Here is a 26851-nt window from a genome sequence, read left to right on the forward strand (position 1 = left end):
CCTTAACCGATACATTTTTTATACTAAGTAATTTTATGTTTTTTTTTTATAAAATTTTCTTATGCGTGTGGTATTTTATATCCACTACCATCCTCGTGTTATTCAGGGTCAGTTTACCTTATGTATTACCCCTTATATTAGCCTGTTTTGTATTTTTTTCAAAAATACGGTTTTATATTTGCTGGCCGACCTGATTTATGTATTTAATTTTCGTTTTAATGCAGCCTATAAGATACCTCACACCCATTATCGCCTTGTTTACCTATTGATTTATGGCTTATAACCCAAACAATGGCGCTTGCCGCACTTCCTGCTCTATTGACACCGGATGTGCGAGGGCTATTAAATAGGATGACTATTAATCTATTTCCGGGCATTACACACATTAGATGCGTCAGACACCAAAAAAATGGCCGCAGTGCACTTTCCGGCAACACTATCAGTAAGAAAATGTCCGCCGGCTCGTTTCCGGGCCTTCACAGTAATGGCTGCCATATCAATAGCGCTTAGTCACTATTTAAGGTCACTTCCCATAGCTGTGTTTATCCCCTGATGAAGTCACGTGACCCGTGACGAACACGCGTCGGGACACTAAGCGACCGGAAGTGACGTAGACCGAGCTCGCAGCTCGTTTGTACACTGTCTATACAGACTCTGTGTTTGTGAGTATTTTTATATACTTTTTAAATAAATAAATCTGACTGTTGAAACATTTCACACTATGGAGTATCCTTCCTCCATGTCTGCTTAAACCCACATACACACTATACCATTGAGGAACCCTGACTGCAATACCCCAGAAAAATCCCTTAAAGGGACCACACCATTTGTCAGGACCTGGGAATTCCACACTAAAGGGAAACTCCGCCAAAGGATCCTAAAGATCTGTATACACGCTGTTGCCTTACAGCGGTAAGGTAAGGGGACATCCATCATCGGTATACACGGAACCACGAAGGATATATCCCCTCTCACCAGCACCACTGCCCTCTCCATTGCAATATTGTTCACAGATTACCATGTTGAAGGAGTCACACCTTGTGCGATTATAGGAATAATCGCAGCACTTTGCACTTGAAACTGACTTTTGTCTGATACACCAGTATTGTTTGTCACCATATTCCTGTTTATATTTGAAGGTTTGCCTATGCGCATCACACTAGAGCACCTGCACTTTATGCGATTTTTGTGATCGCAGCACGCTGCACTTTGGAATTGATATTGCTTATTTTTTTTTATTTTTTTTTTTCCGTTTACTGTATTTTATTAATCAATGTTCTGGATTATATATTAGCAGCAATAATTATTATTGTTTAATATGCCACACAGGCACATATTTTTATTACATTCTTATTTGTATTAGTTTTTTTTTAAACTCTATTCTACACCTCCTAACTGTGGATTCAGTATATTGCCCTTACCGATGGGCATACCCCTCCGACGTACAACGCACCACTATCTTTCTTACTTATTATTCCTCTGGGTTCAGACATTTCCCTCCCAGTGTGTGCAGCAGGACATTATCTCCCTTTCGTTGCCCTGACTTGGCGCAGGATTAATTACCTTCACTAATTTCTAGAACTGCAAACCTACCAAGACATGGCCGTCCACCTAAACTGACAGGCCTGGCAAGGAGAGCATTAATCAGAGAAGTAGCCAAGAGACCCGTGGAACCCCTGGAGGAGCTGCAGAGATTCACAGCTCAGGTGGGAGAATCTGTCCCCAGGACAACTATTAGTCATGCACTCTACAAATCTGCCCTTTATGAAAGAGTGCCAAAAAGAAAGCTATTGTTGAAAGAAAGCCATAAGAAGTTGCGTTTGCAGCTTGCGAGAAGTCATGTGGGGGGCACGGCAAATGTGGAAGAAGCTGCTCTGGTCAGGTGAGAGCAAATTAAATTTTTTGGCCTAAAAGCAAAACGTTGTTTGTGTGGCGGAAAACACACCATCTGGGTGGTGAAACATGGTGGGGCAGCATCATGTTGTGGGGATGCTTTTCTCCAGCATGGACAGAGAAGCTGATCGGAATTGATGGGGATATGGATGGAGCCAAGTACATGGAAATCTTAGAAGAAAACCTGTTATGCCGCGTACACACAATCGGAATTTCGGCCAGCAAAAGACTGATGAGAGCTTTTCAATAGAAAATGCGACTGTGTATGCTCCATCAGAATTTAGCTTGCCGAATTCTCGCCAGGAAAAATTTGAGAGCATGTTTTCAATTTTCCAGACGGAAATTCCGATCGTGTGTATGCAATTCCAACACGCAAAAACTCACGCATGCTCAGACTACAAGACAGAAGCTGCTGGCTATTGATCTTCCTTTTTCTTGTCGCGTCGTACATGTTGTACGTCACCGTGTTCTTGTCAGTCGCAATTTCGGGTGACCGTATAGAAAGAGCTTCAATGGAATGGTTTAGATCAAAGCATATTCATGTTTTAGAATGTCCCAGTCAAAGTCTAGACCTAAATCTAATTGAGAATCTGTTGCAAGACTTGAAAATTGCTGTTCAGACGCTCTCCATCCAATCTGACTTGAGCCATTTTGCAAAGAAGAATGGGCAAACATTTCACTCTCTAGATGTGCAAAGCTGGTAGAGACATACCCAAAGAGAATTGCAGCAAAAGGTGATTCTACAAAGTATTGACTCGGGGGGTGTTGAATACAAATGCATTTATTTGTAAAACATTTTGAAAAACAATCATTATTTTCCTTTCACTTCACAATTATGTGCCACTTTGTGTTGGTCTATCATGTAAAATCCCAATAAAATACATTTGTTTTTGGTTGTAACGTGGGAAAATGTCAAGAGTGTCAATATTTTTTAACAGCACTGTATTTATACACTGTGTTCCTGGGTAGCCTTGAAGACTTTTTTTTTTTTTTTTGTTTTGTGATATGCTTTTTTTCAAGTAAAAGTACTCTGCTTACTTGCATTCCTAGTGTCTGGCTTGGTCTGCTGCTCTCCACTCTCACAATTCAGCTCCTGTGTCATTGCTCTCCTTCATTCTTACCACTAATCTCCCCTGCCTGTTCCCTTTCTTCACTGTCCCTACATAGATCCTGTGCCTCTCCTCCCCTTCACTGTCCCCACTTGGCTCTTGTGCCTCTGCTCTTCACTGTCCTTACATAGCTCCTGTGCCTCTGTTGTCCTTCACTGTCCCCAAGTAGCTCCTGTGCCTCTGCTCTTCACTGTCCCTACATAGCTCCTGTGCCTCTGTTGTCCTTCACTGTCCCCACGTAGCTCTTGTGCCTCTGTTGTCCTTCACTGTCCCCACGTAGCTCCTGTGCCTCTGCTCTTCATTGTCCCTACATAGCTCCTGTGCCTCTGTTGTCCTTCACTGTCCCCACGTAGCTCCTGTGCCTCTGTTGTCCTTCACTGTCCCCAAGTAGCTCCTGTGCCTCTGCTCTTCACTGTCCCTACATAGCTCCTGTGCCTCTGTTGTCCTTCACTGTCCCCATGTAGCTCTTGTGCCTCTGTTGTCCTTCACTGTCCCCACGTAGCTCCTGTGCCTCTGCTCTTCACTGTCCCCACTTGGCTCTTGTGCCTCTGTTGTCCTTCACTGTCCCCACGTAGCTCCTGTGCCTCTGCTCTTCACTGTCCCCACTTGGCTCTTGTGCCTCTGCTCTTCACTGTCCCTACATAGCTCCTGTGCCTCTGTTGTCCTTCACTGTCCCCACGTAGCTCTTGTGCCTCTGTTGTCCTTCACTGTCCCCACTTGGCTCTTGTGCCTCTGCTCTTCACTGTCCCTACATAGCTCCTGTGCCTCTGTTGTCCTTCACTGTCCCCACGTAGCTCTTGTGCCTCTGTTGTCCTTCACTGTCCCCACTTGGCTCTTGTGCCTCTGCTCTTCACTGTCCCTACATAGCTCCTGTGCCTCTGTTGTCCTTCACTGTCCCCACGTAGCTCTTGTGCCTCTGTTGTCCTTCACTGTCCCCACGTAGCTCCTGTGCCTCTGTTGTCCTTCACTGTCCCCACGTAGCTCCTGTGCCTCTGCTCTTCTTCACTGTCCCCACTCAGCTACTATACCTCTTCTCTCCTTCTTCACTGTCCCCTCATAGCCCCTGTGGCTCTGTTGTCATTTATTGTCCCCATTCAGCTCCTGTGCCTCTGTGGCCTTCACTGTCACCCCATAGGCCTGTGCCTCAGCTGTCCTTCACTGTCCCCTCATAGCCCCTGTGGCTCTGTTGTCATTTACTGTCCTCATTCAGCTCCTGGTGCCTCTGTGGCCTTCACTGTCACTTCATAGACCTGTGCCTCTGCTGTCCTTCACTGTCCCCACATAGCCCGTTTGCCTCTGCCAACCTTCATTGTCACCACAAAGCTTCTGTGCCTCTGCTCTTCTTTACTCCCCTCCAATCTGAGCAGAGATCCTTGACTGTCAGTCAACTGTGCAATGCAATATACAATGCTAAATACAACTAGAAAACTGCCAAAAAAATTGGTTCAGTTCTAAGCGACTGAGTATAGGGGATGTTTACATGCCCCGGCCACAATGCTTCGCTTCTTACCCACTGCAAAGTTCATCCAACATGTAGCATTTGGCAGGAGACAAGCCCTCTGAACACTTACACATTTAAGTAATTGTCTAAATCTACCTTAAAGGATCACAAGAAGTAAGATCTCCTATAGTTCTTTGTATTTCACTTTCTTCTGATGACATGTAATTGGCCAGTATCATCAGTCTTTTAAAACTGCCTTTTATGCTCAAGATGCCAATGTGATTCAGCCGGTAGGCATTATCACAATAACTGCTAAATCTGTACTTGAACATCTATACTATATAACATGGCATTGGATTGATGCTTCTTTCTGACACAGTACAGAGATGGCAGCTGTAGGTCATTATGCTACATCTAGATAAGGACAGTTAAGAGAAACGGCGCCTGCCTACAGTCACACTGCCCTCACGGGGAAATGTGCGCGTGCCAATGACACCTTTTGACAGCTCTCTGAAACTATTTAAGAGCATTTAAATCTCTGATTGCTTTTGGGTGAACTGGATTCAGAAGAGTCATCATAGCTGGAATTCTTTCCAATTTTCTGATCTGCACGATGGTCTCTTTGGGAGAAATGCTCATGATTCACCAACGTAATTAGAACTCAGGAACCTATTTCTCTTATTGATGTTTCTGGCATTTAAAGCAGCAATTTGCAATTGAATTTGTTACAGCTCGAATCAGAGGCCATCAGAGGAAGACCTTGTTATTTTTAGCTCAGAGAATCCTCTTCCTCAACCCTTCTCCAAGGTGCTTAATTATTAATAGATTATTAAACATTCTTATGAGACCGCATCCAAAAATTATCCAAGAAAATGGTTCTGCAATTTGATTTTGATTTTCTTGGAGAAAACATAAAAATATATTGGTTTATACATACTGTATAATTGTACTTTAACATTTTTATAATATTCCTTGTGTTATCGCAGTGGTTCTCAACCTGGGGGTCAAATGATGATTTACCAGTGGTCAGCGAATCCTGGGCTGTTCCTGAATCCCGCACCGCTTTCCCAGCTCTTTTGCGGCTGCCCAGCGGGGCTGTTCCTGGAGCCTGCGGCTGCCTACTCGGCCTCTTTGCAGCCACTCAATCAGTTCATGGTATGGCCGGAGGGCAGAGACTAGAGGTTAGCTGACTGGTGAGGAATGTGAAGTGGGAGGGGCTGGAGGAGACCTTATCACCTTATTTTAGGCATAGGTGTCACTGCTACAAGACACCACAAAGTCGGCGACACAGTGAAGTCGGAGACACAGTGAGTAACACTACCTGTGATTATAGTTGCATTTAACCACTTAAGGACCTTGTCACGCCGATATACGTCGGCAGAATGGCATGGCTGGGCTTATCAACGTACGGATATGTCGCCTTTCAGACGCAGCATTGTGGGCGCGTGCCCCGTGCAAGCGCTGTGAGTGTGGCTGCGGGTCCCGCGGACTCTGTCAGTCGGGAGTCCTGTGATTGTCGCACGGAGAGGAAGAATGGGGAAATGCTGATGTAAGCAAGCATTTCCCTGTTCTGCCTAGTGACAGGACACTGATCACAGCTCCCTATGATCGGGAGCAGTGATCAGTGTCGTGTCACATGTAGCCCACCCCCCCCCCCCCCCACACAGTTAGAACACATCCCTAAGACACACTTAACCCCTTCAGCACCCCGTACTGGTTAACCCCTTCACTGCCTGTGTCATTTTTACAGTAATCAGTGCAATGTATAGCACTGATTGCTATATAAATGACAATGGTCCCAAAATGGCGTCAAAAGCATCCGCCTTAATGTCCCAATCATGATAAAAATCGCTGATTGCTGCCATTACTAGTAAAAAAAATAATAAAAATGCTGTAAAACTATCCTCTAATGCTATGAGGTTTGCGCAAACCAATCCATAAACGCTTATTGCAATTTTTTTTTTTTTCAAAAAATATGTAGAAGAATACGTATCGGTCTAACTTGAAGGGGAAAAAAATGTTATATATATTTTTGGGGAATATTTATTATAGCGAAAAGTTAAAATTTTGCATTTTTTTTACAAAATTGTCGCTATTTTTTTTGTTTATAGCGCGAAAAAATAAAAACTGCAGAGGTGATCAAATACCACCAAAAGAAAGCACTATTTGTGGGGGAAAACAGACATCAATTTTGTTTGGGAGCCACGTCGCACAGCCGCGCAATTGTCTGTTAAAGCGATGCAGTGCCGAATCGCAAAAAGTGCTCTGGTCTTTGGGCAGCCAAATGGTCTGGGGCTGAAGTGGTTAAAAGTTCCCACTACAGTTCTCAGATCAGCAGATGACCTTGATCAAGAGCATCTAAGTTGGTTGATCAGAACTCCCCCTAGCACTGCCACTGATCCCCCCCCCCCCCCACCAGCACTGCCACTGATCCTCCCCCCCCCCACCAGCACTGCCACTAATCCCATTCCCCCGACCAAGGAGTAGGAGAAGGAATAAAAATAGAGATAATTAAATATAATAAAAAAAATAATTGTTTTACAAATAAACATTTTATCACAAAGGATTTCCAGAGCACGGGAGGGTGAGAAAAAGAGGGGGAGGAACAAAGAAAAAGAGAGAGAAAGAATGAGAGAGAACAAGAACCCCGGCTAGAGAGAGGGATGGGGAGGAAAAAAAAAAGAAATTGGCATAGAGAGAGCTAAAATGGAAAGAAATGAGAACAAAGAGAGTGGTACATCCTAAAAGGTATCATAAGGGGTTTTAATATTGTATGAGTAGAAGGGACTCGGGAGCCCTAAATGTCTGTGGATTAGGGGCGCAAATTACTTGTCTTGCCTTGGGTGCTAACAACCCACGCTACAAATATAATTGTTTTACAAATAAACATTTTATGATAAAGGATTTCCAGAGCATCATGGGTTTAGCTAAAGAGGCAGTATATTAGTGGATATCACTGCCTTATGGCTCGCTCTGTCAGGTTGAAGCTTCAGATGGAGCTGTCTGATCAGGGATGAGTCACTGTGATGAGTTGCACCTTTTTTTAAATTGAATCCACACCCAATTACTTGGCAACTGAATATTTGAATAAAAAAGAAAAAACATGAGCTAGAACAAACACGTAAAATAATTCATGTAGATTGATTCTAAGTATCTGTTATTATCAAAGAAATATCCCCAGATAAAGCTGGTGCCTTGGGCATTTGGACACTTTCCCTGAATATTTTTTAAAATGTATGAACTGCCTTTGCTTAACTGTTTAGAAGGGGCCAAGACCAGCGCTGTCCTCCTTATCCTTGCATTCACCCTAGTATGCTTAATCTGGGTCCGAAACAGTGAGGGAACAATAAAGATAACCATAACGCACTCCCCTCCAAAAACAAGTCAACCATGGAAGTTTCCATATCTCTAGCCTGGTAAGTGGACTACTGTATGTTTTTTTTTGTTTTGTTTTTTTTTAGAACAAATGTACAGATAAGCCATACATATCTGTCTGGCTCTATATTTCATCAATTTACTGTGAGAACTACCATGCATTTTTTTCCTCGGTTCTTTGCAAGTTCATGAATACAATAACACAGTGGTTCTCAACATTTCTAGTGCCGCGACCCCTTAATAAAATTCCCCAAGTTGCGGGGACCCCTAACAGTAAAATTATTTTTCTGTTACATATTTTATAAAAACGGATTTAAAACATAATTTTTTAAATGTATAAACCCAATAAAAGGGGAAAAAACGGACCCAAACAATTCTAGCTTAAAGGAGAAGTACATCCAAATCTTGTCGTACTTCTCCTGTGGATTACAGGAGTGCCATTTGTTCTGCACTCCTGTAACCTTTTTTCAGCCACCAGCTGAAGCCCACTGTCAGCTGATGTTACCGATCCAGTTGGGATCCACCCAGGAGCCTGGACCGACACCTGGCTCAGTTTCTCAGCGAGCTGCTGAGAGGCTCAGCCAGCCACTCCCACCCCTCTACAGCCCAGCGCTCCAGGGAGTGCAGGGGCAAATCAGAAAGTTGGGCACTGAGAACTGAGCGATCAGCTCTGTTTGATCGCTCAATTCTCAGTCTGAGTCATCAGGGGACAGATGCAGCATCGGATCGAGGAGGGGGTCAGGGGGAGCGTCCACCTGAAGCTTACACAAACCTACCAGTCTTTGTTCCCAACAGCTCAACAGAGCAGAAGAGAAGCGCAGACCGAGAATGAATTATCTTTAAACTGAGTTGCTAGATTTGAGGTGAAATCAGCCTTGCAGGATAAGTACCCAGATTGGGTATCACAAGGGAATGGATGCCTTGTAGGAGGGGGGGCAGTGACACAAACTTCACAAATTGAAGGCTCTGCAGAGTGCAGTCATTCTTTTTGTGCACAGCAGCTGTGTATCTGCTATTGGCAGGTAAAGAACTTTATGTGTTTCGACTATGTATTTAATTGTTTGGGTGGAGTTGCCATTTACATTGTAACACTTTATTTTCATTTAATTCCGAAGGCCCCATTCTGCTGATCTGGAATAGTTATTCCAATTCGCCTGCAATAGTGGCAAAATGCACCATGCGCATTTAGGTGCCATTCAATTTTTATTGGCACCTCAAACATGGAGTGGTTTTGCCAGTGATTGTCACGCAATAAATCACGCAAACCGGGCCACGTTTTGAGGTACCATTTAATGACGATTGAAGCTTGTTGCCCAAATAAAGCTCCTGCTCCTGGCTGACAAGATTTGCTGTGCAATTTATTGTGTGACAATCGCTGCAAAATTGCCTGTGTTTGAGGTGTTATTAAAGATGAATGGAACCCCAACACGCAAGGGTGCGTTTTGTCACTAGTGCGATTCGGAATCGTGGGCAAAATCGTGATCCCAAAATCGCCAGATGTGAGCGGGGCCTTAATTGCTGTTCACGTGCCCGATTCCTCATAGATTAAAATAGAGAAGGGAAATTAAATTGGATCTTTATTTTGGAATAAATATCTTCCACTATACACAGGACAGCTGGCTTTATCGCCATCTGCATGTACTTCGTACCAAGCTAGCCATCTGTCAGTACAGATACTCCACTGTGATGAGGAAAGTCTTTCATAAATATTATTTGTTTTGTTATTAGGACATTGGAGCTTAGACTGCTTAATCCTGACCAGGAAGGACTCTTTATTTAGAGTGCAAATGTAGCTCCGCGTCTGTATTCCTGTTTAATAGGGAAACACCCTAGTTATCAAGAGTCTGTCTTCATTATATTATTATCTCCTACAAACACATAGGAGGCACCGGGCCAAATGTGATGTACCCTAGGCATCGTATTCATTAGTCATCAATCCCATCAACCACCCATACATTTTAACTGAAGTAATGTATTATTAATAATTAGTAATTAATATTAGTATTACCAGCAGTGAGGTTCACCTGAATATATAGCTGATCTCCAGGTACAACATTTTTTATTGAAATATATTCCTCAACAGCCACAAAGAATAAAAATCCACTTTCTGTTCTCAGTCACCTTGTAAAAGTAGCAGTGACATCATAAACCAGTCCAGCAAGCTCCACCCACTACAGACTGCCGGCAGGGGGGCGGAGACAAGACACAAGAAAAGAGAGCAGCAGTGACCGATCGTTATTACATACAGGAAGCTCCTGCACAGACGCAATGTTTCATATTCGAATACCTCTCACAGATCTTGAAGAAATGCACAAAGCACACCAGAATTGAAGGAAGAATACTCATGGCTCTTGTACTAAGATACATTTCCTTATCCCAGAGCTCAGATTTAAAACGAAAAACTTTTGTTTCAATTCTGCAGTAGAGCAAAAACCATAATAATGCCACGATAATCGGTATAGTCAATAACTGATCTTTACGAAGAACCAGTTTTTAGTAAAGATCCGTTTTTCATGTCAATCAGAACTGATAATTTGGTGGGGGGGGGGGGGGGCATAAATTAGGCATCATCATAGCAGCAATGAGATAATTAAAGTAGAACCCAAGACAAAAAAAAAAGTTGTTTTTCATGTTGGAAAGAGTAAGGGGGTTGGCCATTGGGTGAGAATGCTGATCTGGAGCCGGTCGGCTGGCATACACGGACCGAATGTCAGACTTTATTTTTTGATTGAATCGTCAGTCGGTCAGCATTCGGCCTGTGCAGGGCTTAACTGAATAGGGAGCACTGACAATTGAGCTCTGCCTGAAGTTCAACTTGAGTAATGCCTACAAATAGGGATTGTATCAGAGACGCTGGTAAGCAAAAAAGAAGGGATTTTCTTCACATTTTAGTACCATTTTATTGGAGAAGATAGTTTTAGGTGTGAATATTATGGGCCTGTGTTTAACCACTTGCCTACTGGTCACTTAAACCCCCTTCCTGCCCAAACCAATTTTCAGCTTCCAGAGCTGTCGCACTTTAAATGACAATTACGTGGTCATGCAACACTGCATCACACAAATAGAGCTTTCTTCTGGTGGTATTTAATCACTGCTGTTTTTTTTTTTTTTTTTTGCTGAACCCCCCCCCCCCCCCCCCAAAAAAAAACCCAAAGGTTTTGAGGGGAAAAAAAAGTTTTTAATCATTTTGAAAACTGGTAATGTTTCACCTTCATTAATGTGTGCTGATGGGCACTGAGAGGTAGCAATGATCGGCGGCACTGATGGGCATTGATAGGTGGCACTGGTAGGTACCGATAGGTGGCACTGGTGGGCACAGACAAGGCGGGGGCTGCTTTCTCTGTGAGGGACTGATGTCCCACTGACAAAAGCCGAGGGAAAAAAAGGCTTACCTTTCTTCTGTTTACCTCACGTGATCAGCTGCCATTGGCTGACAGTGAGACATTTCCCGATCTCTGCAGCCGCGCATCGGGACAATGTCTCACTGCTTGTGATTAGCGCTGTGCAGTGACGACTTCCTGGAGGGATCTACATGTGCTGTTTGCTAACACGCCTGAGCTCATACTTACTGATCATGTGGTAACGGGTCTCAAAGACTCTGTGATCAGAGCATACCCCACAACGACACCCCGACAGCGCATGCTCGGGAGGAAGTCTATCGATGGCCTTCCAGCAATTAAGGCCCGCGCTGTAGCCGTCATTCAGCTATAGCGTGGGTGGAAGGGTGTTAAATAATCGAATGCTTATGAGCCTGTTAAATTGACTACTTCAAAGTATGTGTCAGGGCCTGGATTTGAACCCAGAACCTCTGCTGTGTCAGGCAATGTCTCTTGTTGCTGAGCTACCTGGAATACTGGACAGTTTTCTGGACAATTCCTTGAATGATCTTTGCTCCTGCCATGAACTTCCTGATCTAAACCATGTCACTGCACTTCCTGTTTGCCAGATTGTGCTCTCTCCAGCCAGTATCTCGCTCCTGTTTTCCCTGCTGCCACCCATATTTTGCTACCACTCGTTATCCACCCTGCAACTACTCGTTACTGAGCTTTGGCTTGTTTACTGAATACGCTTCTGTTTGATCCCTACCTGCTTATCTGCTACCGGACTCCGGGCGGTCCTGAGAATTGCAGGAGCTCTGGTGAAAACTGGCTAGTACTTAGACTCCGCACCTCAGGAGAGCCCACGGCATTCACCAGGGCGACTGCCTTCCTACCTATCCTGCTGGTCGGTGGTGGTTCTGCTATTGCTGCAGCAACTGGCCTTTCGAACCTGACCCCTGATTGTGAAAGTATGGGTTCACATTTATGCCAAATCTGCATCATTTCACTGTAATAATATTGTTGAACACTATGTGCACCCCTTTATGGCAAAATATTACAATTTTCCAATGTCTCCTACCTGCAGGGTATTGTCACGTCACAAAGCATGCATAATCTCCAACTAGCTCCATGAACATGGCACTGGCTTTAATGTATTCCAAATATTTGAACTACCTCCAGATCTCAGTCCTGTAGACCATTTCTTGGGAAAAAATGTGTGACCAACAATCTGAAGAAGCTGAATGATGCTATTAAGGCAGCAAAGGCCAGCAAAATTTATTTTATTTTTTAGTTTTTTTTACCCAACACCCTACTGAATTTACACAGCACAGAATTCAGGATTTTTTATATGTAAAATGGTCATTGTGTAGTGTAGCACTTTTTTTTTCAACAATATCTGTTTTATATGTAATATATATCATTGTATCTGTGCTGAAATGACAGGGTTATTTAATTATAAATGGATTTTAGTGCATACTACATGGCAGCTGTGGTCACAGTCACAAGTTCTGATCTCTATTCTGCTCTTTACGCTGAACATCACAGGCCAACTGTCCTTGAAAACAGCTGTCTTCACATTTGTTTCTGCGAGTTATTAATGCAGAGTGAGTTCTTCCCCCTGCTAGGTCTCCCACTTCTGAATTTCAGCTAAACGATATGTGACTTCTAATTATCATTCAAGCCAGCGTTCACTTGAGCGATGGATTGCTTTCATTTATAAAACCATTTCTTTCTGGTTCAGTTTTTCTTGTGTTGGTTTTTGATTAAAATATGCTCATAAACTAAATTGGAAAGTATGCAGTTTTGATGTATGTACTTTTCATACGTTTTTGACTCACTTGGTACAGTGATAAACTTATAGCTTTGTAGCCCTATTTATGTCTAAACTTTAGGCAACCAATTATTGCACTTATGTGTGTTTTGTTAAAATGGTGATGAATTTATTGTGATTTAAGCCTTGTGTCATTCTTTGTATAGCAGCGATAAATGCTTGGGGGGCCCCCGCTCAGGCTGACGAGATTAAATGAGATGGATGCCGCTGACTAGTGAGGGTGCAGGCTGGGGAAAGGTTTGTCTACACCCAAAGTACGCTGTAGAAATAGGAAGAGATAGCAATAAGCCATATCTTGCTATACAAAAATGCTGTAAAAATGGGAAGAGAGCCTGGTCACCGCACACCTCGCCAGGCCTGAGTGGTTCGCAGGTAAAAGCAGCTTCAGAATGATTCATCCAGGCCACACCCCCCCAACATTTTCCCTCCCACTGGGACTTAATCATGGAAGTCATGATTAAACGGGTTGTAGAGGCTAGTTTTAAAAAAAATAACAAACATGGTATACGTGTCTCCTTTGTGCAAGGGTTTTGCCCCGATCCTCCTCTTCTGGGGTCCCCCAGTGGTGCTCCTGGTTCCTCTCTGCATCGAGTGCCCCCTCGACGACCCTCATCCCAAAAGGGCACTCATGCGGGCGCGCTCCTGAGTCCTGCTGCAGCATCCATTGACACAGCAGGACTCGGCCCCACCTCCGGTGTCACTGGATTTGATTGACAGCAGCAGGAGCCAAAGGCTGCTGCTGCTATCAATCCAATGAGAATCCAAGACAGTGGTTGGAGCTGCTGGGCTAGTTCTCGTCGTTGGAAAGATCAGGTTCAGGTAAGTAAAAGGGGGCCTCTGGGGGGCTACTGCACTACAGAAAGTTTTTCACCTTAACGCATAGAATGCATTAAGGTGAAAAACCTTGAGGGTTTACAACCCCTTTAAAACATGTTGGGGGCATGGCCTGGGTGAATCGAGGTGAGGCTGCTTTTACCTGCTTACCACTTGAGCTTGGTGAGGTGTACGGCGGCCACACTCTCGCCTTCCATTTCTACAACATCCTTGTATAGCAAGATACAAACTGGGAGAGCAGGAGGGACAGGTTTTATGAGATTAGATTTGGCTCTACTGTGGTGCACAGTGCAGTCCGTCAAACCTGCAGAAGGTAACACAGAACACTGCATTTTGTGGGTATGTTCTGGAGCGTGCTGTACTACTTACTCAAGACAATAGGGGCTGCAATGGGGACCCTGCTCATGCTCCAGGGGGCAAGAGGCACAGGGACAGGAGCGACAGCAGGGGCGGAATATCCTAGACCTGATCAGGTGTCTTTTTTCAGCAGCTGACAGCTGATTGGATGTAGTAAATGCCACCACCCCTCCGGTCCTTGCCCTCTTGTTGCCTGGGCCCCCCTGTGTGCTTTCCTGGTGCCCCTCTCTCTCCCCCCCCCCCACAACACTTCCGGTTCCCTTCTCTCTTGCCAGGTGCTGCGGGGATGTTTCATGATGGAGAGTGGTGGAAGGGGCCAGTCAATTTGCCATTTACCGCCCCATCCTTTTCTTAATTAACACAGTGATCGGTACTGACCTCTCCTGGGTCCATGCATAAATGGAGCATAGTAAACTGTGTTAACTATAATTCAATTTGTAAATGAACAGGAAGTTGCTCAGCACAGATCACTTCCCATTCATTCACTGTTCAGTACAGCTGAGGCTGCAGAGATAGGTACTGATGAATCAGCCCTCAGTCCCTTTCTCTGTCTCAAAAGTGAGAGATCAGGGGTCTGATGTTTCACAAAAGCTCAAGAGAGCTGCTAATAAAAAAAAAAAAGTAAAAAATGGTCAACTAAAAAAAAAAAGTAAAAAAAATTATTTACAAATAATAAAAAAAACTGACACCATCCACTGCCTTACTGCTAATTGCTGACCTACTGACACCGCCCACTGCTCTACTGACGGACACCAACCTGTGCCCTACTTACTGACACCATTCACTGCCCTACAAGCATGTCCACTGCTCTACTGCAACCAACATGTGCTGTACTGACACTGTCCACTACCCTACTGACACCATCCACTACTTTACTAACTGACACTGTCCCTGCCCTAGTGATAATGTGCACTACCCTACTGACACCAACCTGTGCTGTACTGACACTATCCACTCTTGAGGTTGACCAAGTTTGTTTTACTGTGACATTTGTTTTATTAAATGTTTTTGTTTTTCTTACTATTTTTAGTGAGACCTTGCTAGGTAATGTCTTCAAAATCAACAGGGTGCCGAATTCCGGTGATCTTTGATCTCTTCCTAATTGTTTAGGTAGCTCTCCACCTCTCAAAGGTTGCCTGCCCCTGTTACACGGTGTTGCTGGGGAAAAGCACTTGCTGTGTCACTCTGTGTAGATAGCTCAGTAAACTCAGAGGGGGCCTGCACTGGTCTTTCCTGCCTCATGGAGTTTCTGGTTTCACCTACACAGGGTGATGGGGCAAGCGCTCAGTGGGGGGACTCCAAGCAGGGCTGGTTCTACCATGGGTCCGGCGGATTCCTGGGACCCAGGTGGTACTTTAAGAGGGGCGGCAATGAGCGCACTGCTTGAGGACCCAAGCCTCCCTCCCTCTAGTGCAGTGTCATCCTTGCATCATCCTCCGCTCCCCAGCTGGGGCGGAGGTGCTCTCCCGATCCCGGAACAGTACAGCTTTAATAGTAGGAGCAAGTATGCTGTCGCTGCATGTTGCATCAATGAGCCAGGATCAGAGCATCTGTGAGTTGAGCTGATTTTTTGGGGCGTGCCTCTTTGCTGGATTGAGCGCGCCTGTATGCTGGTTTTTGGGAGCGCCTCTTTGCTGGTTTTTGGGCACGCCTCTATGCTGGTTTTGGGCACGCCTCTGCTAGTTTTTGGGCGCGCCTCTGCTAGTTTTTGGGCGCGCCTCTATGCTGGTTTTTGGGCACGCCTCTATGCTGGTTTTGGGCGCGCCTCTATGCTGGTTTTGAGCGTGCCTCTATGCTGGTTTTGGGCACGCCTCTGCTAGTTTTTGGGCACGCCTCTGCTAGTTTTTGGGCGCGCCTCTATGCTGGTTTTTGGCTGCGCCTCTATGCTGGTTTTTGGCTGCGCCTCTATGCTGGTTTTTGGCTGCGCCTCTATGCTGGTTTTTGGCTGCGCCTCTATGCTGGTTTTTGGGCGCGCCTCTATGCTGGTTTTTGGCTGTGCCTCTATGCTGGTTTTTGGCTGCGCCTCTATGCTGGTTTTTGGCTGCGCCTCTATGCTGGTTTTTGGGCGCGCCTCTATGCTGGTTTTTGGCTGCGCCTCTATGCTGGTTTTTGGGCGCGCCTCTATGCTGGTTTTTGGGCGCGCCTCTATGCTGGTTTTTGGGCGCGCCTCTATGCTGGTTTTTGGGCGCGCCTCTATGCTGGTTTTTGGGCGCGCCTCTATGCTGGTTTTTGGGCGCGCCTCTATGCTGGTTTTTGGCTGCGCCTCTATGCTGGTTTTTGGGCGCGCCTCTATGCTGGTTTTTGGCTGTGCCTCTATGCTGGTTTTTGGCTGTGCCTCTTTGCTGGTTTTTGGCCGTGCATGGTTTTTGGGCACGCCTCTATGCTGGTTTTGGGCACGCCTCTGCTAGTTTTTGGGCGCGCCTCTATGCTGGTTTTTGGCTGCGCCTCTATGCTGGTTTTTGGGCACGCCTCTATGCTGGTTTTGGGCGCGCCTCTATGCTGGTTTTGGGCGCGCCTCTATGCTGGTTTTGGGCGCGCCTCTGCTAGTTTTTGGCCACGCCTCTGCTAGTTTTTGGGCGCGCCTCTATGCTGGTTTTTGGCTGCGCCTCTATGCTGGTTTTTGGGCGCGCCTCTATGCTGGTTTTTGGGCGCGCCTCTATGCTGGTTTTTGGGCGCGCCTCTATGCTGGTTTTTGGGCGCGCCTCTATGCTGGTTTTTGGCTGTGCCTCTATGCTGGTTTTTGGGCGCGCCTCTATGCTGGTTTTTGGGCGCGCCTCTATGCTGGTTTTTGGGCGCGCCTCTATGCTGGTTTTTGGCTGTGCCTCTATGCTGGTTTTTGGACACGCCTCTATGCTGGTTTTTGGCTGTGCCTCTATGCTGGTTTTTGGCTGTGCCTCTATGCTGGTTTTTGGCTGTGCCTCTATGCTGGTTTTTGGCTGCGCCTCTTTGCTGGTTTTTGGCCGTGCATGGTTTTTGGGCACGCCTCTTTGCTGGTTTTTGGCCGTGCATGGTTTTTGGCTGCGCCTCTATGCTGGTTTTTGGCTGATCCTCTATGCTGGAGGATTGGGCATGTCTCTGCTTGATGGGCATTTTTTTGGGGGGGGTGGAGGAGGGTGCTGCTTCATTCCTGGACCCAGGCAGCACAATGTTGTGGGCCAGCCCTGACCCCAAGACAATTTTACATTGGGCCCCCAAGCATTGGCATAGGGAGAAGCTGTGCAGGAAGGTGTCAGCACAAGTCTGATGATTGGAGGACAGGCGGAACTCCGAGCAGTCTGGGATGAAGATCTCATGTCTTGCAGGTCGGTGGGAAATAGGAAAGTGGAGGGACTGACAGAACACCGGGGATTTCCCATAAAGGAAGTAATACAGAGAACAGCGACACGTGAGGACTGAAGTGTTGGGTGAGGTTCTCTGTGTAGAGCAGATTGCAGGCTCTGTATAGGTGTCAGTGCTGACTGTGTACTGGCGTGTACTGGCGGTAAGGGGTTATGTTATGGAGTGTAGAAAGGCGGCCTGACTGTTCCGTACATCGTATGTGTGTTCTATGAAGTGATCACCACGCCCCGCACTGCTCTGTCTGAGGGGAAGACACGCCCGTCCCCGCCCCCTGCCAGCCTGGGAAGTGATGAGTGAGGCCTGCTCCGCCCCGCCCCCTCCTTCCTCCAGATGGACGGAATCTCCAGCAACTAACTTGTCTCCTGTGTGAGAACACCGAGCCCGGGGCCGGAGCGGGGGAGAGCCGGGGAGAGCCGGGGAGCCTGTACACCCGGATCATCGCTGTGTGTGAGGGCAACTTTCCACCCCACTCCGGAGATCTCATCACTTCTACATACTACTGCCGGTATGGTGACAACTTCTGACCGATCATCATATGGTGACAACTTACTGACCAATCCTAATGCGGTGACAACCTACACACTGATCATATGGTGACAACGTTCAGACCGATCATCGTACGGTGACAACTTACAGACCAATCATCGTACAGTGACAACTTACAGACCGATCACCGTACGGTGACAGCTTACAGACCGATCACCGTACGGTGACAGCTTACAGACCGATCACCGTACGGTGACAACGTTCAGACCGATCACCGTACGGTGACAACGTTCAGACCGATCACCGTACGGTGACAACGTTCAGACCGATCACCGTACGGTGACAACGTTCAGACCGATCACCGTACGGTGACAACGTTCAGACCGATCACCGTACGGTGACAACGTTCAGACCGATCACCGTATGGTGACAACTTACAGACCGATCACCGTATGGTGACAACTTACAGACCGATCACCGTATGGTGACAGCTTACAGATCGATCACCGTACGGTGACAGCTTACAGACCGATCACCGTACGGTGACAGCTTACAGACCGATCACCGTACGGTGACAACGTTCAGACCGATCACCGTACGGTGACAACGTTCAGACCGATCACCGTACGGTGACAACCTTCAGACCGATCATCGCACGGTGACAACCTTCAGATCGATCATCGTACGGTGACAGCGCACAGACCGATCATCGCACGGTGACAGCGCACAGACCGATCGTCCTGAAAGGACCCACGTTCAGGATTTTGGCAGGTATTAGGCGCTGTGCTCTGGTTTGGTCTGAAAGCAAACTTTTATTTACTGATGGGAGTTATGAATAATTATATGAACAGATAAAAAGAGCTATAGAAGCCAGGCAGTGGAGCCGGGTAGGGCGGACCAGGCAGTGGATCTGGGCAGGGGGCCTGGGTAGTGGAGCTGGGCAGGGAGCCCGGGCAGTGGAGCCAGGTAGGGGGGGGGGGGGGACCAGGCAGTGGATCTGGGCAGGGAGCCCGAGCAGTGGAGCCAGGTAGGGGGGACCAGGCAGTGGATCTGGGCAGGGTGCCCGAGCAGTGGAGCCAGGTAGGGGGGACCAGGCAGTGGATCTGGGCAGGGTGCCCGAGCAGTGGAGCCAGGTAGGGGGGACCAGGCAGTGGATCTGGGCAGGGTGCCCGAGCAGTGGAGCCAGGTAGGGGGGACCAGGCAGTGGATCTGGGCAGGGTGCCCGAGCAGTGGAGCCAGGTAGGGGGGACCAGGCAGTGGATCTGGGCAGGGTGGCCGAGCAGTGGGACCGGTATGAAGTGTTCTTGGGGTCTCTGGTAGTGTAGGCTGTGCCCTGGCAGACTTTGGTGGGATATGTGAAGTCGGTGTACTATTTGTATACATGTTGTGGGACTCCAGGTCTCGGCATGCTCCCAGTGTGCTCCGTCGGTTCCTGTCGGTGTGGGGTGTGTATTCTCTTATAGGGCCCTGGTGGCCCCCAGCAGTCTGTCGTGTACGAGGGGTCAGGGCTGAGGAGGGGCGCACATTATTTTAACATCCTCTCTGCTCAGTGACATGGTTGTGGAATGTTGAAGAGGTTTTCTAATGAGCTGGCCCCCTGGGTGCGTCCGTCATCATCTGCCCCACAGTCCTGGGTGACGTCCCCGGTGAGCTGTGTTGTCACATGGACTTTGCTCCGTCACACACTACCCCGGGCCCTGCTCACATGACTGTCAGGAATATGGATCTCGGTGTCGGCAGACTCTGGGTCTGTACTGGCAGTTCTCGTCACTTCTGTACAATCTGGGAAATAGTTTTGTTTTGGTGAAAGTAAAGAAACGTTTTGTTTGGCTCAGATCACGGGTGTTCAGGATCCTTCCCGTCACTCTCCATTAGGAGAAGGATAGACGTTCAAGCAATCATGATGGACACAAATCTGGTTCAGTGTTTTTTTTTTTTTTTAACTGCTTTGTGTTTGTAAAGAGATCTTTGCAGTGACAATAGGATCACCATACACTGTACAATCTGACCATACAATCATTGTTGCCAAAGATTTAACAAAACAATGTAATATGAACACCTAGCTAATGTAACAACCCTGAGCGTTTCCTATCAGGAAGGCCCTTGTACTGCATACTGACCTCATAGCAGACCAGTCCTGTTGGCCTCTGTCTGTTTTGGGGCGGCACAGTGTTACATTGTGGTGGTTTGTGTTGTGACATGCTGCCCTGTATAAAGGTGCTCAATTCGTTAGCTTTTTTTTTTTTTTTCCTTTCTCAACACAATAATGTGATGTGACTTCATAGCAAACCAGGCAGGCTACCTGGTCTGTGCGTTGGGAAGGTCTGCCCAGCACAGCCCAACACAAACGGTGTGGATGAGCCCCATAGGTTTATGAAAGCAGCTTATGTATGAAGAACATTTTAACATTCACGCTTTTTCAGCATCCAACTGTTGTCTAACGTCCATCGGTAGTCTTTAGACCTGGGCTCGGCAACCTCCGTGCTCCAGCTGTCATGAAACTACAAGTCCCATCAAGCCCCTGCCTTTTGGAGTCATGCCTGTGGCTGTCAGTCTTGCAATGCCTCATGGGACTTGTAGTTCCTCCACAGATGGTGTGCTGAGGTTGCCTACCTCACCCTTAGGCTCCAATCACACTTGTACGACTCCAAAGTCGCATGATTTTGGAGTGCAACTTTGGGGCGTCCTCAGTGAAACTTTGACACAACTTTGGATGGGTGTGACTTTGGTTTTGACCCATGATAATGGACAACTATTGAATGTATAACATTTCAGGTGCAACACTTGAGGGTTTACAGTGCAGTTTATGGTACTCAGGTCGCATTCCGAAAGTAGTGCAGGAACCTATTTTAAGTTGCATATATTTGAACAGTTGTCATTGAAAAACATAGGGTGTGATTTCAGTGTCCAAAGTCGCATGGCAGGTTGCACAAGTGTGACTGGAGCCTAAAGCCTAGTACACATGGGCCAAATGCTGGGCAGCTTTCAATAGAAACCAGCCGACATTCACCCATGTGTGCTGCAGTTGGTCCAACAGAAGCCAGCTTTTCGGACGGGTATGACCAAGAAAGGTCTGCCGACCGGTCTTCCGATCAGTGCTCTTAGCCAACCGAGGAGAGTGCTGACCAGAGTCTTCTGGTGGGGTGCTGGCCCCCGGTCAGAACACAATAGAACAGGGAGGATTGCTATACTAGCATCACATAGTACAATGGCTCCTCCTTGCTGTCAGGGTTTTTTTTTTTTTTTTGTCAGCCCCCTTTGAGTTGAACTAAAAAGATTTCAGTGACACAGGGCCGGTTGCATGCGGCCTCCAGATTTCAGTGGCACAGGGCCGGTTGCATGCGGCCTCCAGATTTCAGTGGCACAGGGCCGGTTGCATGCGGCCTCCAGATTTCAGTGGCACAGGGCCGGTTGCATGCGGCCTCCAGATTTCAGTGGCACAGGGCCGATTGCATGCGGCCTCCAGATTTCAGTGGCACAGGGCCGGTTGCATGTGGCCTCCAGATTTCAGTGTTACAGGGCCGGTTGCATGCAGCCTCCAGATTTCAGTGGCACAGGGCCGGTTGCATGCAGCCTCCAGATTTCAGTGGCACAGGGCCGGTTGCATGCGGCCTCCAGATTTCAGTGGCACAGGGCCGATTGCATGCGGCCTCCAGATTTCAGTGGCACAGGGCCGGTTGCATGTGGCCTCCAGATTTCAGTGGCACAGGGCCGGTTGCATGCAGCCTCCAGATTTCAGTGGCACAGGGCCGGTTAAATGTGGCCTCCAGATTTCAGTAGCACAGGGCCGGTTGTATGCGGCCTCCAGATTTCAGTGGCACAGGGCGGTTGCATGCGGCCTCCAGATTTCAGTGGCACAGGGCCAGTTAAATGTGGCCTCCAGATTTCAGTAGCACAGGGCCGGTTGCATGCGGCCTCCAGATTTCAGTGGCACAGGGTCGGTTACATGCGGCCTCCAGATCCATAACCGCTTTGTTAGTGCGGCGATCTCCCTCACTGTGCTATTGCCAGTGCTGATTGGATGCCCATCGGATGCTGGTTTTCCAGCATGCCCATTGAGCAGCTTCTGTAAAACACACAGCTATACTCACGGGTCGAAAGTTGGCCTCTTCCTGCTGAACTGTTTCTGGACAATTTTCAGGCCGTGTGTATGGGCTGGTTGGCTATTTTGTTGCTGAAGATTTATGTAGGCATCTTGTAGGAACATGGAAATGTTCCATTTGTGGCATTCCTGTGTGGTGTTGTGACAGTTTTGTGGTATGGAAAATATACTTTTTATGTGCTGTTTGGTAAATATTGGATGATTGATGTCTTCCCAAATAAAACATCAGAGTGATTGTCGCAAATTTATGTGTCAGATTTCACCTTTGTGTTTACAGAACGGTGAAATTGTAATGGAATGTTTCATTCTGATTCAGAATATATTCTATTGTATATAAAACTTGAACGGCGGCAGAGAGAGTTCTGTGGAACCAGTTCATAGAAGACAAACGTTAAGAAGAAAACCGTGGAACCTGAAATACTCAGAATAAACTTTTATATACTAGTTTAAATGATTTGTAAATATCAGGGGTGTGTGCACATGCGTCTAATAGGATTTTTTTGTTCTTTATTCATGACATCAAATACTTAATTTAATCTACTGTGCAATGTTCTTTACATTCAAACCCATTGGAAAACATGTTGGGGGCAACCCAGTAGAGCATTTGTGACATTTCTCTGGAGGAATTGGCCCATTAGAGTGTCCTGCAGCCAAGGCTTCATCCACGTGGGAGTAACTAGGTGTAGTCCAGCAATCCCTTCTTTTGGTTCTTAATTGCTATCCAGCTGACATATTTTATTAGCAGGGTGGATAACAATCAATGATTTAAAAAAAAAAAAAAAAATCAAAAATAATCATATTTTTTCAATTTAAATCTTATTTTGTTTTTTATTTTTATCAAATTTAAATACAATGCTTTTTATCTAAAGATAGTTTTCTAGTTTAATATATATTCATAATTTAGCTTATTCTGCATGAAATAGAGCTTAGCTATGTAACATGAGGCTTTATGTTCTGCAATATTTACATTTTTTGGTAAACTCATTCAATGACTCCAAGCTCTGCTCATGGATGAACGAGTTTGGGGTGGAGGAACTTGACTAGCCTGCACAGAGTCCTGACGTCAACCCACTAGAACACCTTTAGGATAAATTAGAGCGATGACTGCAAGTCAGGCCTCCTTATCCAACATCAGTGCCTGACGTCACAGATGCGTTTCTGGAAGAATGGTCAAACATTCCCATAGACACACTCCTAAACCTTGTGGACAGCCTTCCCAGAAGAGTTGAAGCTGTTATAGCAGCAAAGGGTGGGCCAACTCTGTATTGAACCCTATGGACTGAGACTGGGATGTCATTAAAAGTCATGTACGTGAGGCATCCCAGTACGTTTGGTAAGGTTGTGTGTGTGTTTGTGTATGTATGTATATATATATATATATATATATGTGTGTGTGTTTGTGTATGTGTGTGTGTGTATATATATATATATATATATAAAAAATATATAAATATTATGTGTAATATAGATAGTAAGATTTCTTTATATAGCCTATCCAAAAAATCTAATAAAATATAGTAATGCATAATAAACATACCCTGGGTAGTCTCTGTGGGTGTATATCTGGTTAAAAAATGATCTTCTAATAAATGGAAAATCCCTATGTGATAGAATACATACTGCCGCCAGAGTATCTATAGAAACAAAAAACCAAGGAATGAGAAAAAATGATAAAAACCAATGTATGGATAAATCCCACAGGGTAAAGGCCATATGTGTTCCCAAATATCTCAAGTCCATACCTGAGTCCAGTAAAAGGACAAAAAAAAAAAATCATACAGTGCAGGCTGAATAGTAATATCGGCTCATGTGTAACCTGGTTTTAAAATTGTCCCGACTGGGGATCCACCTGCCTTGCATGCCATCTCTCTCCATGCAGGGGAGAATAGAACATGGACTCTGTCAAAGTTCAACATCTAAGAATTCTCCACACATGCCCGCCTACTGACCCACATGGGCACCCCAAACCAAGATGGCCACAGTGGAGCCCCCACATATGCAAGCACCAAAAGGCTGCCAATCAGGTGGTTCCCTATTTGAATGCCCACTGCAGCCTGGGGACAACACCTGAGACCGCATCCAACATACCTGACACCCCAGAAGTGAAGTAGACCCCTCCCATAGAGAGGACACCCAACTTCAGGATGAAACGCACCAAGGGGCAGCAAGCACCCATCTCCCCACACAGTCTCTGTCAAAGCAGACACTGAGCAGGGTGTACCCCGGGTGCAGCCCAGGTCTCAATCCAAAAAAAAAAGCACAGCAGGGAGGGAAGGGAAAGAGTAAGAACAGGGCTGCCATCTCAATGGGAAAATGAATATAGGATTTTATCTGTTGGTCATCAGTACACCTTTATTCCGTGTTGTGTGGCACGTGTAGGGAATGTTTTTAAATGCTGCTCCTCAAGCGCTGCCTCACCCCTCTGTAACCTTTTTGCGGTCTATGTTGGTAATAAAGCTTTCAGTTCATTGACAATATGGAGACATTGGAGTTGTCAGAACTACTAGGGTCAGGGAAAGTTGAAGGAAATCGCATACTGTATATGTGGTTTGCTATCGGACCATGCAGCAATATCAGTCGTGTCCATGACTGTCCATCTAAAAAGAATCTTAACCAATAATCCAATGATTTGGTGATCCATTCTTCCAGGATGGTAGTTGGATGTCACATTCCCAATACAGAATATTGATTTGTCAGTAACCCAATACCTTGCTTTGTTTGCCCATTAGTATATCAATCCGTGTGTATTGAACAATCAGTCACTGATGGATTGGAAGTATTGTGTAGCAAAGAAAGCCTTGCGATAAATGGATTTTTCATATGTCTGAGAATTAGTTTGCGTCTATGGTATCTGTTTTTGTGCTGGAAGAGTATTATTTGACAGTTTTTCTAGCATATATTTTATAGTAAAGCCCTTGATATTGGCCACATTAAAAATAAAAAGTGGAGACAGAGTAAGCGCCCCATCCACTTTTAAATGACCAGTGTTTTTGCAGCTCTTCCTGCATAAACCATTGTATAGTAATTGTAGGAATCGGTTAATATCATGACTATTGCTTCATCTTTTTTTCATGTTCTGAGTACAGTTGCATTGTGGCTGTGGCTGTCTGTGGTCAGTTAACCACAATGGAATACAGGGAAGTTAGCCTGCTGGTTTCCGTAGTCCAGGTACATGGGATGGGCTGACACCGCAGCAGGCCTTTAGAACGACACCAAAGTTTCCGTTTTGGCAAAGAGAGGAGTTTTCCTTTTTATCTCTTCTTAGCAGAATTTCCCTCTTTGTTTTATTTTTTTTTTATTTTTTTTTAGGCACATTTGAATTCCGGTAATGGTTTAAAGAAGAACCGCCCATCGCAAGCCTGACTGTGTTTGCAAAAAATGTGGGCTGACAGCTTTTCTAAAAGTAGCCTGCTTGGGTGACTTTATGGAAACCCTGACATGGAAACATCGGGGGGACAAGGGCATACAGCACTCGTGTATAATCAGGGGAGCAGTGATGTTTTGTGGACCAAGGGCCAAGAAATTTAGCTTCATGTATTCAATAGAATGGGATTACGGGAAACAAAGATTCATCTTGAAGAGCACATTTGCTATGGATTGTCTGACACTTGTTGCTTACAAGTTAAAATTTAATATTTTTTTTTTAATAGAAAATTATTTAGGACCTCTAAAAATTATATTTCTATATTTTTTTAGCAGAGGCCTTAAAGAATAAAATGGCGATTGTTGCAATATTTTATGTCACACTGTATTTGCACAGCAGTCTTTCAACCGCATTTTCGGTGAAATAAATACACTTTTAATTAATTTTTTTTTTTTTTTATTTTTTTTTTTAAACTAGCCCATTTTTTTGTATAATGTTAAAGATATTACGCCAATTGTGATATTTATTCTAAGCAAAAAAAATTGTGAATCTCATTCTATCCAGAATCGTGCAGCTCTATAACAATCCAACAATCCAATAGAGATATACAGTGGATATAAAGTCATCACAAACCTGTTAAAATTTCAGTTTTCTGTGATGTAAAAAAAATGAGACAGATACAGAATTTCAGAACTTTTTCCACCTTTAGACTAATTTCACACTGAGACGTTTTTCAGGCACTTGCAGGACTAAAAATAACACCTGTAAGTGTTTTCACATTGGAGCGGTGCGCTTGCAGGACGTTAGAAAAAGTCCTGCAAGCGGCATCTTTTGGGCAGTGCGGGTGCAGCGAATACACGGCCCCTGCCATTTGAAATTAATGGGCACTGCTGCTGAAGCGCCTGCAAAGCAATTCAGCAGCGATTCTTTGCGGGCACTATTAACTCTGAAATCTTGTAGGTGGAGGGAAGTAAAAATTTAAAAAAAATGAATATGGTTGCAGAAGTGTGCACAACTTTACACTAATGCTTTGTTGATGCACCTTTTGATTTTATTACAGCACTGTCTTTTTGATGACTTGGCACATATTGACTTGGCAATATCTGCCCACAAAACACTCCAAATCTGTCAGATTGTGAGGGCATCTCCTGTGCACAGCCCTCTTCAGATCACCCCACAGATTTTCAGTCCGATTCAGGTCTAGGTTCTGGCCGGGCCTTTCCAAAACTTTAATCTTCTTCTGGTGAAGATACTCCTGAGTTGATTTGGATGTATGATTTGGGTTGTTGTCATGCTGAAAGATGAAGTTCCTCTTCATGTTCCGCTTTCTAGCAGAAGCCTGAGGGTTGTGTGCCAATATTGGCTGGTATTTGGAACTGTTCATAATTCCCTCTACCTTG

At 45.7% G+C, this 26851-nt stretch overlaps 1 protein-coding gene across 4 annotated transcripts in view; it reads left to right on the forward strand.

Moving 5' to 3' along the window:
• Window positions 1-26851, forward strand: part of SGMS1 (sphingomyelin synthase 1) — a 442300-nt gene that overhangs the window by 326861 nt on the left and 88588 nt on the right. Inside the window, exon 1 of one of the 4 annotated variants that reach the window (XM_077454147.1) lies at window positions 17815-18004. The exons of the other annotated variants lie outside the window; for them this stretch is intronic. The gene's annotated coding sequence lies outside the window, so the exon portion shown is untranslated. Of the gene's footprint in view, window positions 1-17814; window positions 18005-26851 lie in introns of those variants that run through there. 4 annotated transcript variants of the gene reach the window in all.

This window comes from Lithobates pipiens, unplaced genomic scaffold, assembly GCF_037356315.1.
Source record: "Lithobates pipiens isolate NorthernLeopardFrog02 unplaced genomic scaffold, aLitPip1_a1.2 Scaffold_25, whole genome shotgun sequence".
In the NCBI taxonomy this organism is placed as follows: Eukaryota; Metazoa; Chordata; class Amphibia; order Anura; family Ranidae; genus Lithobates; species Lithobates pipiens.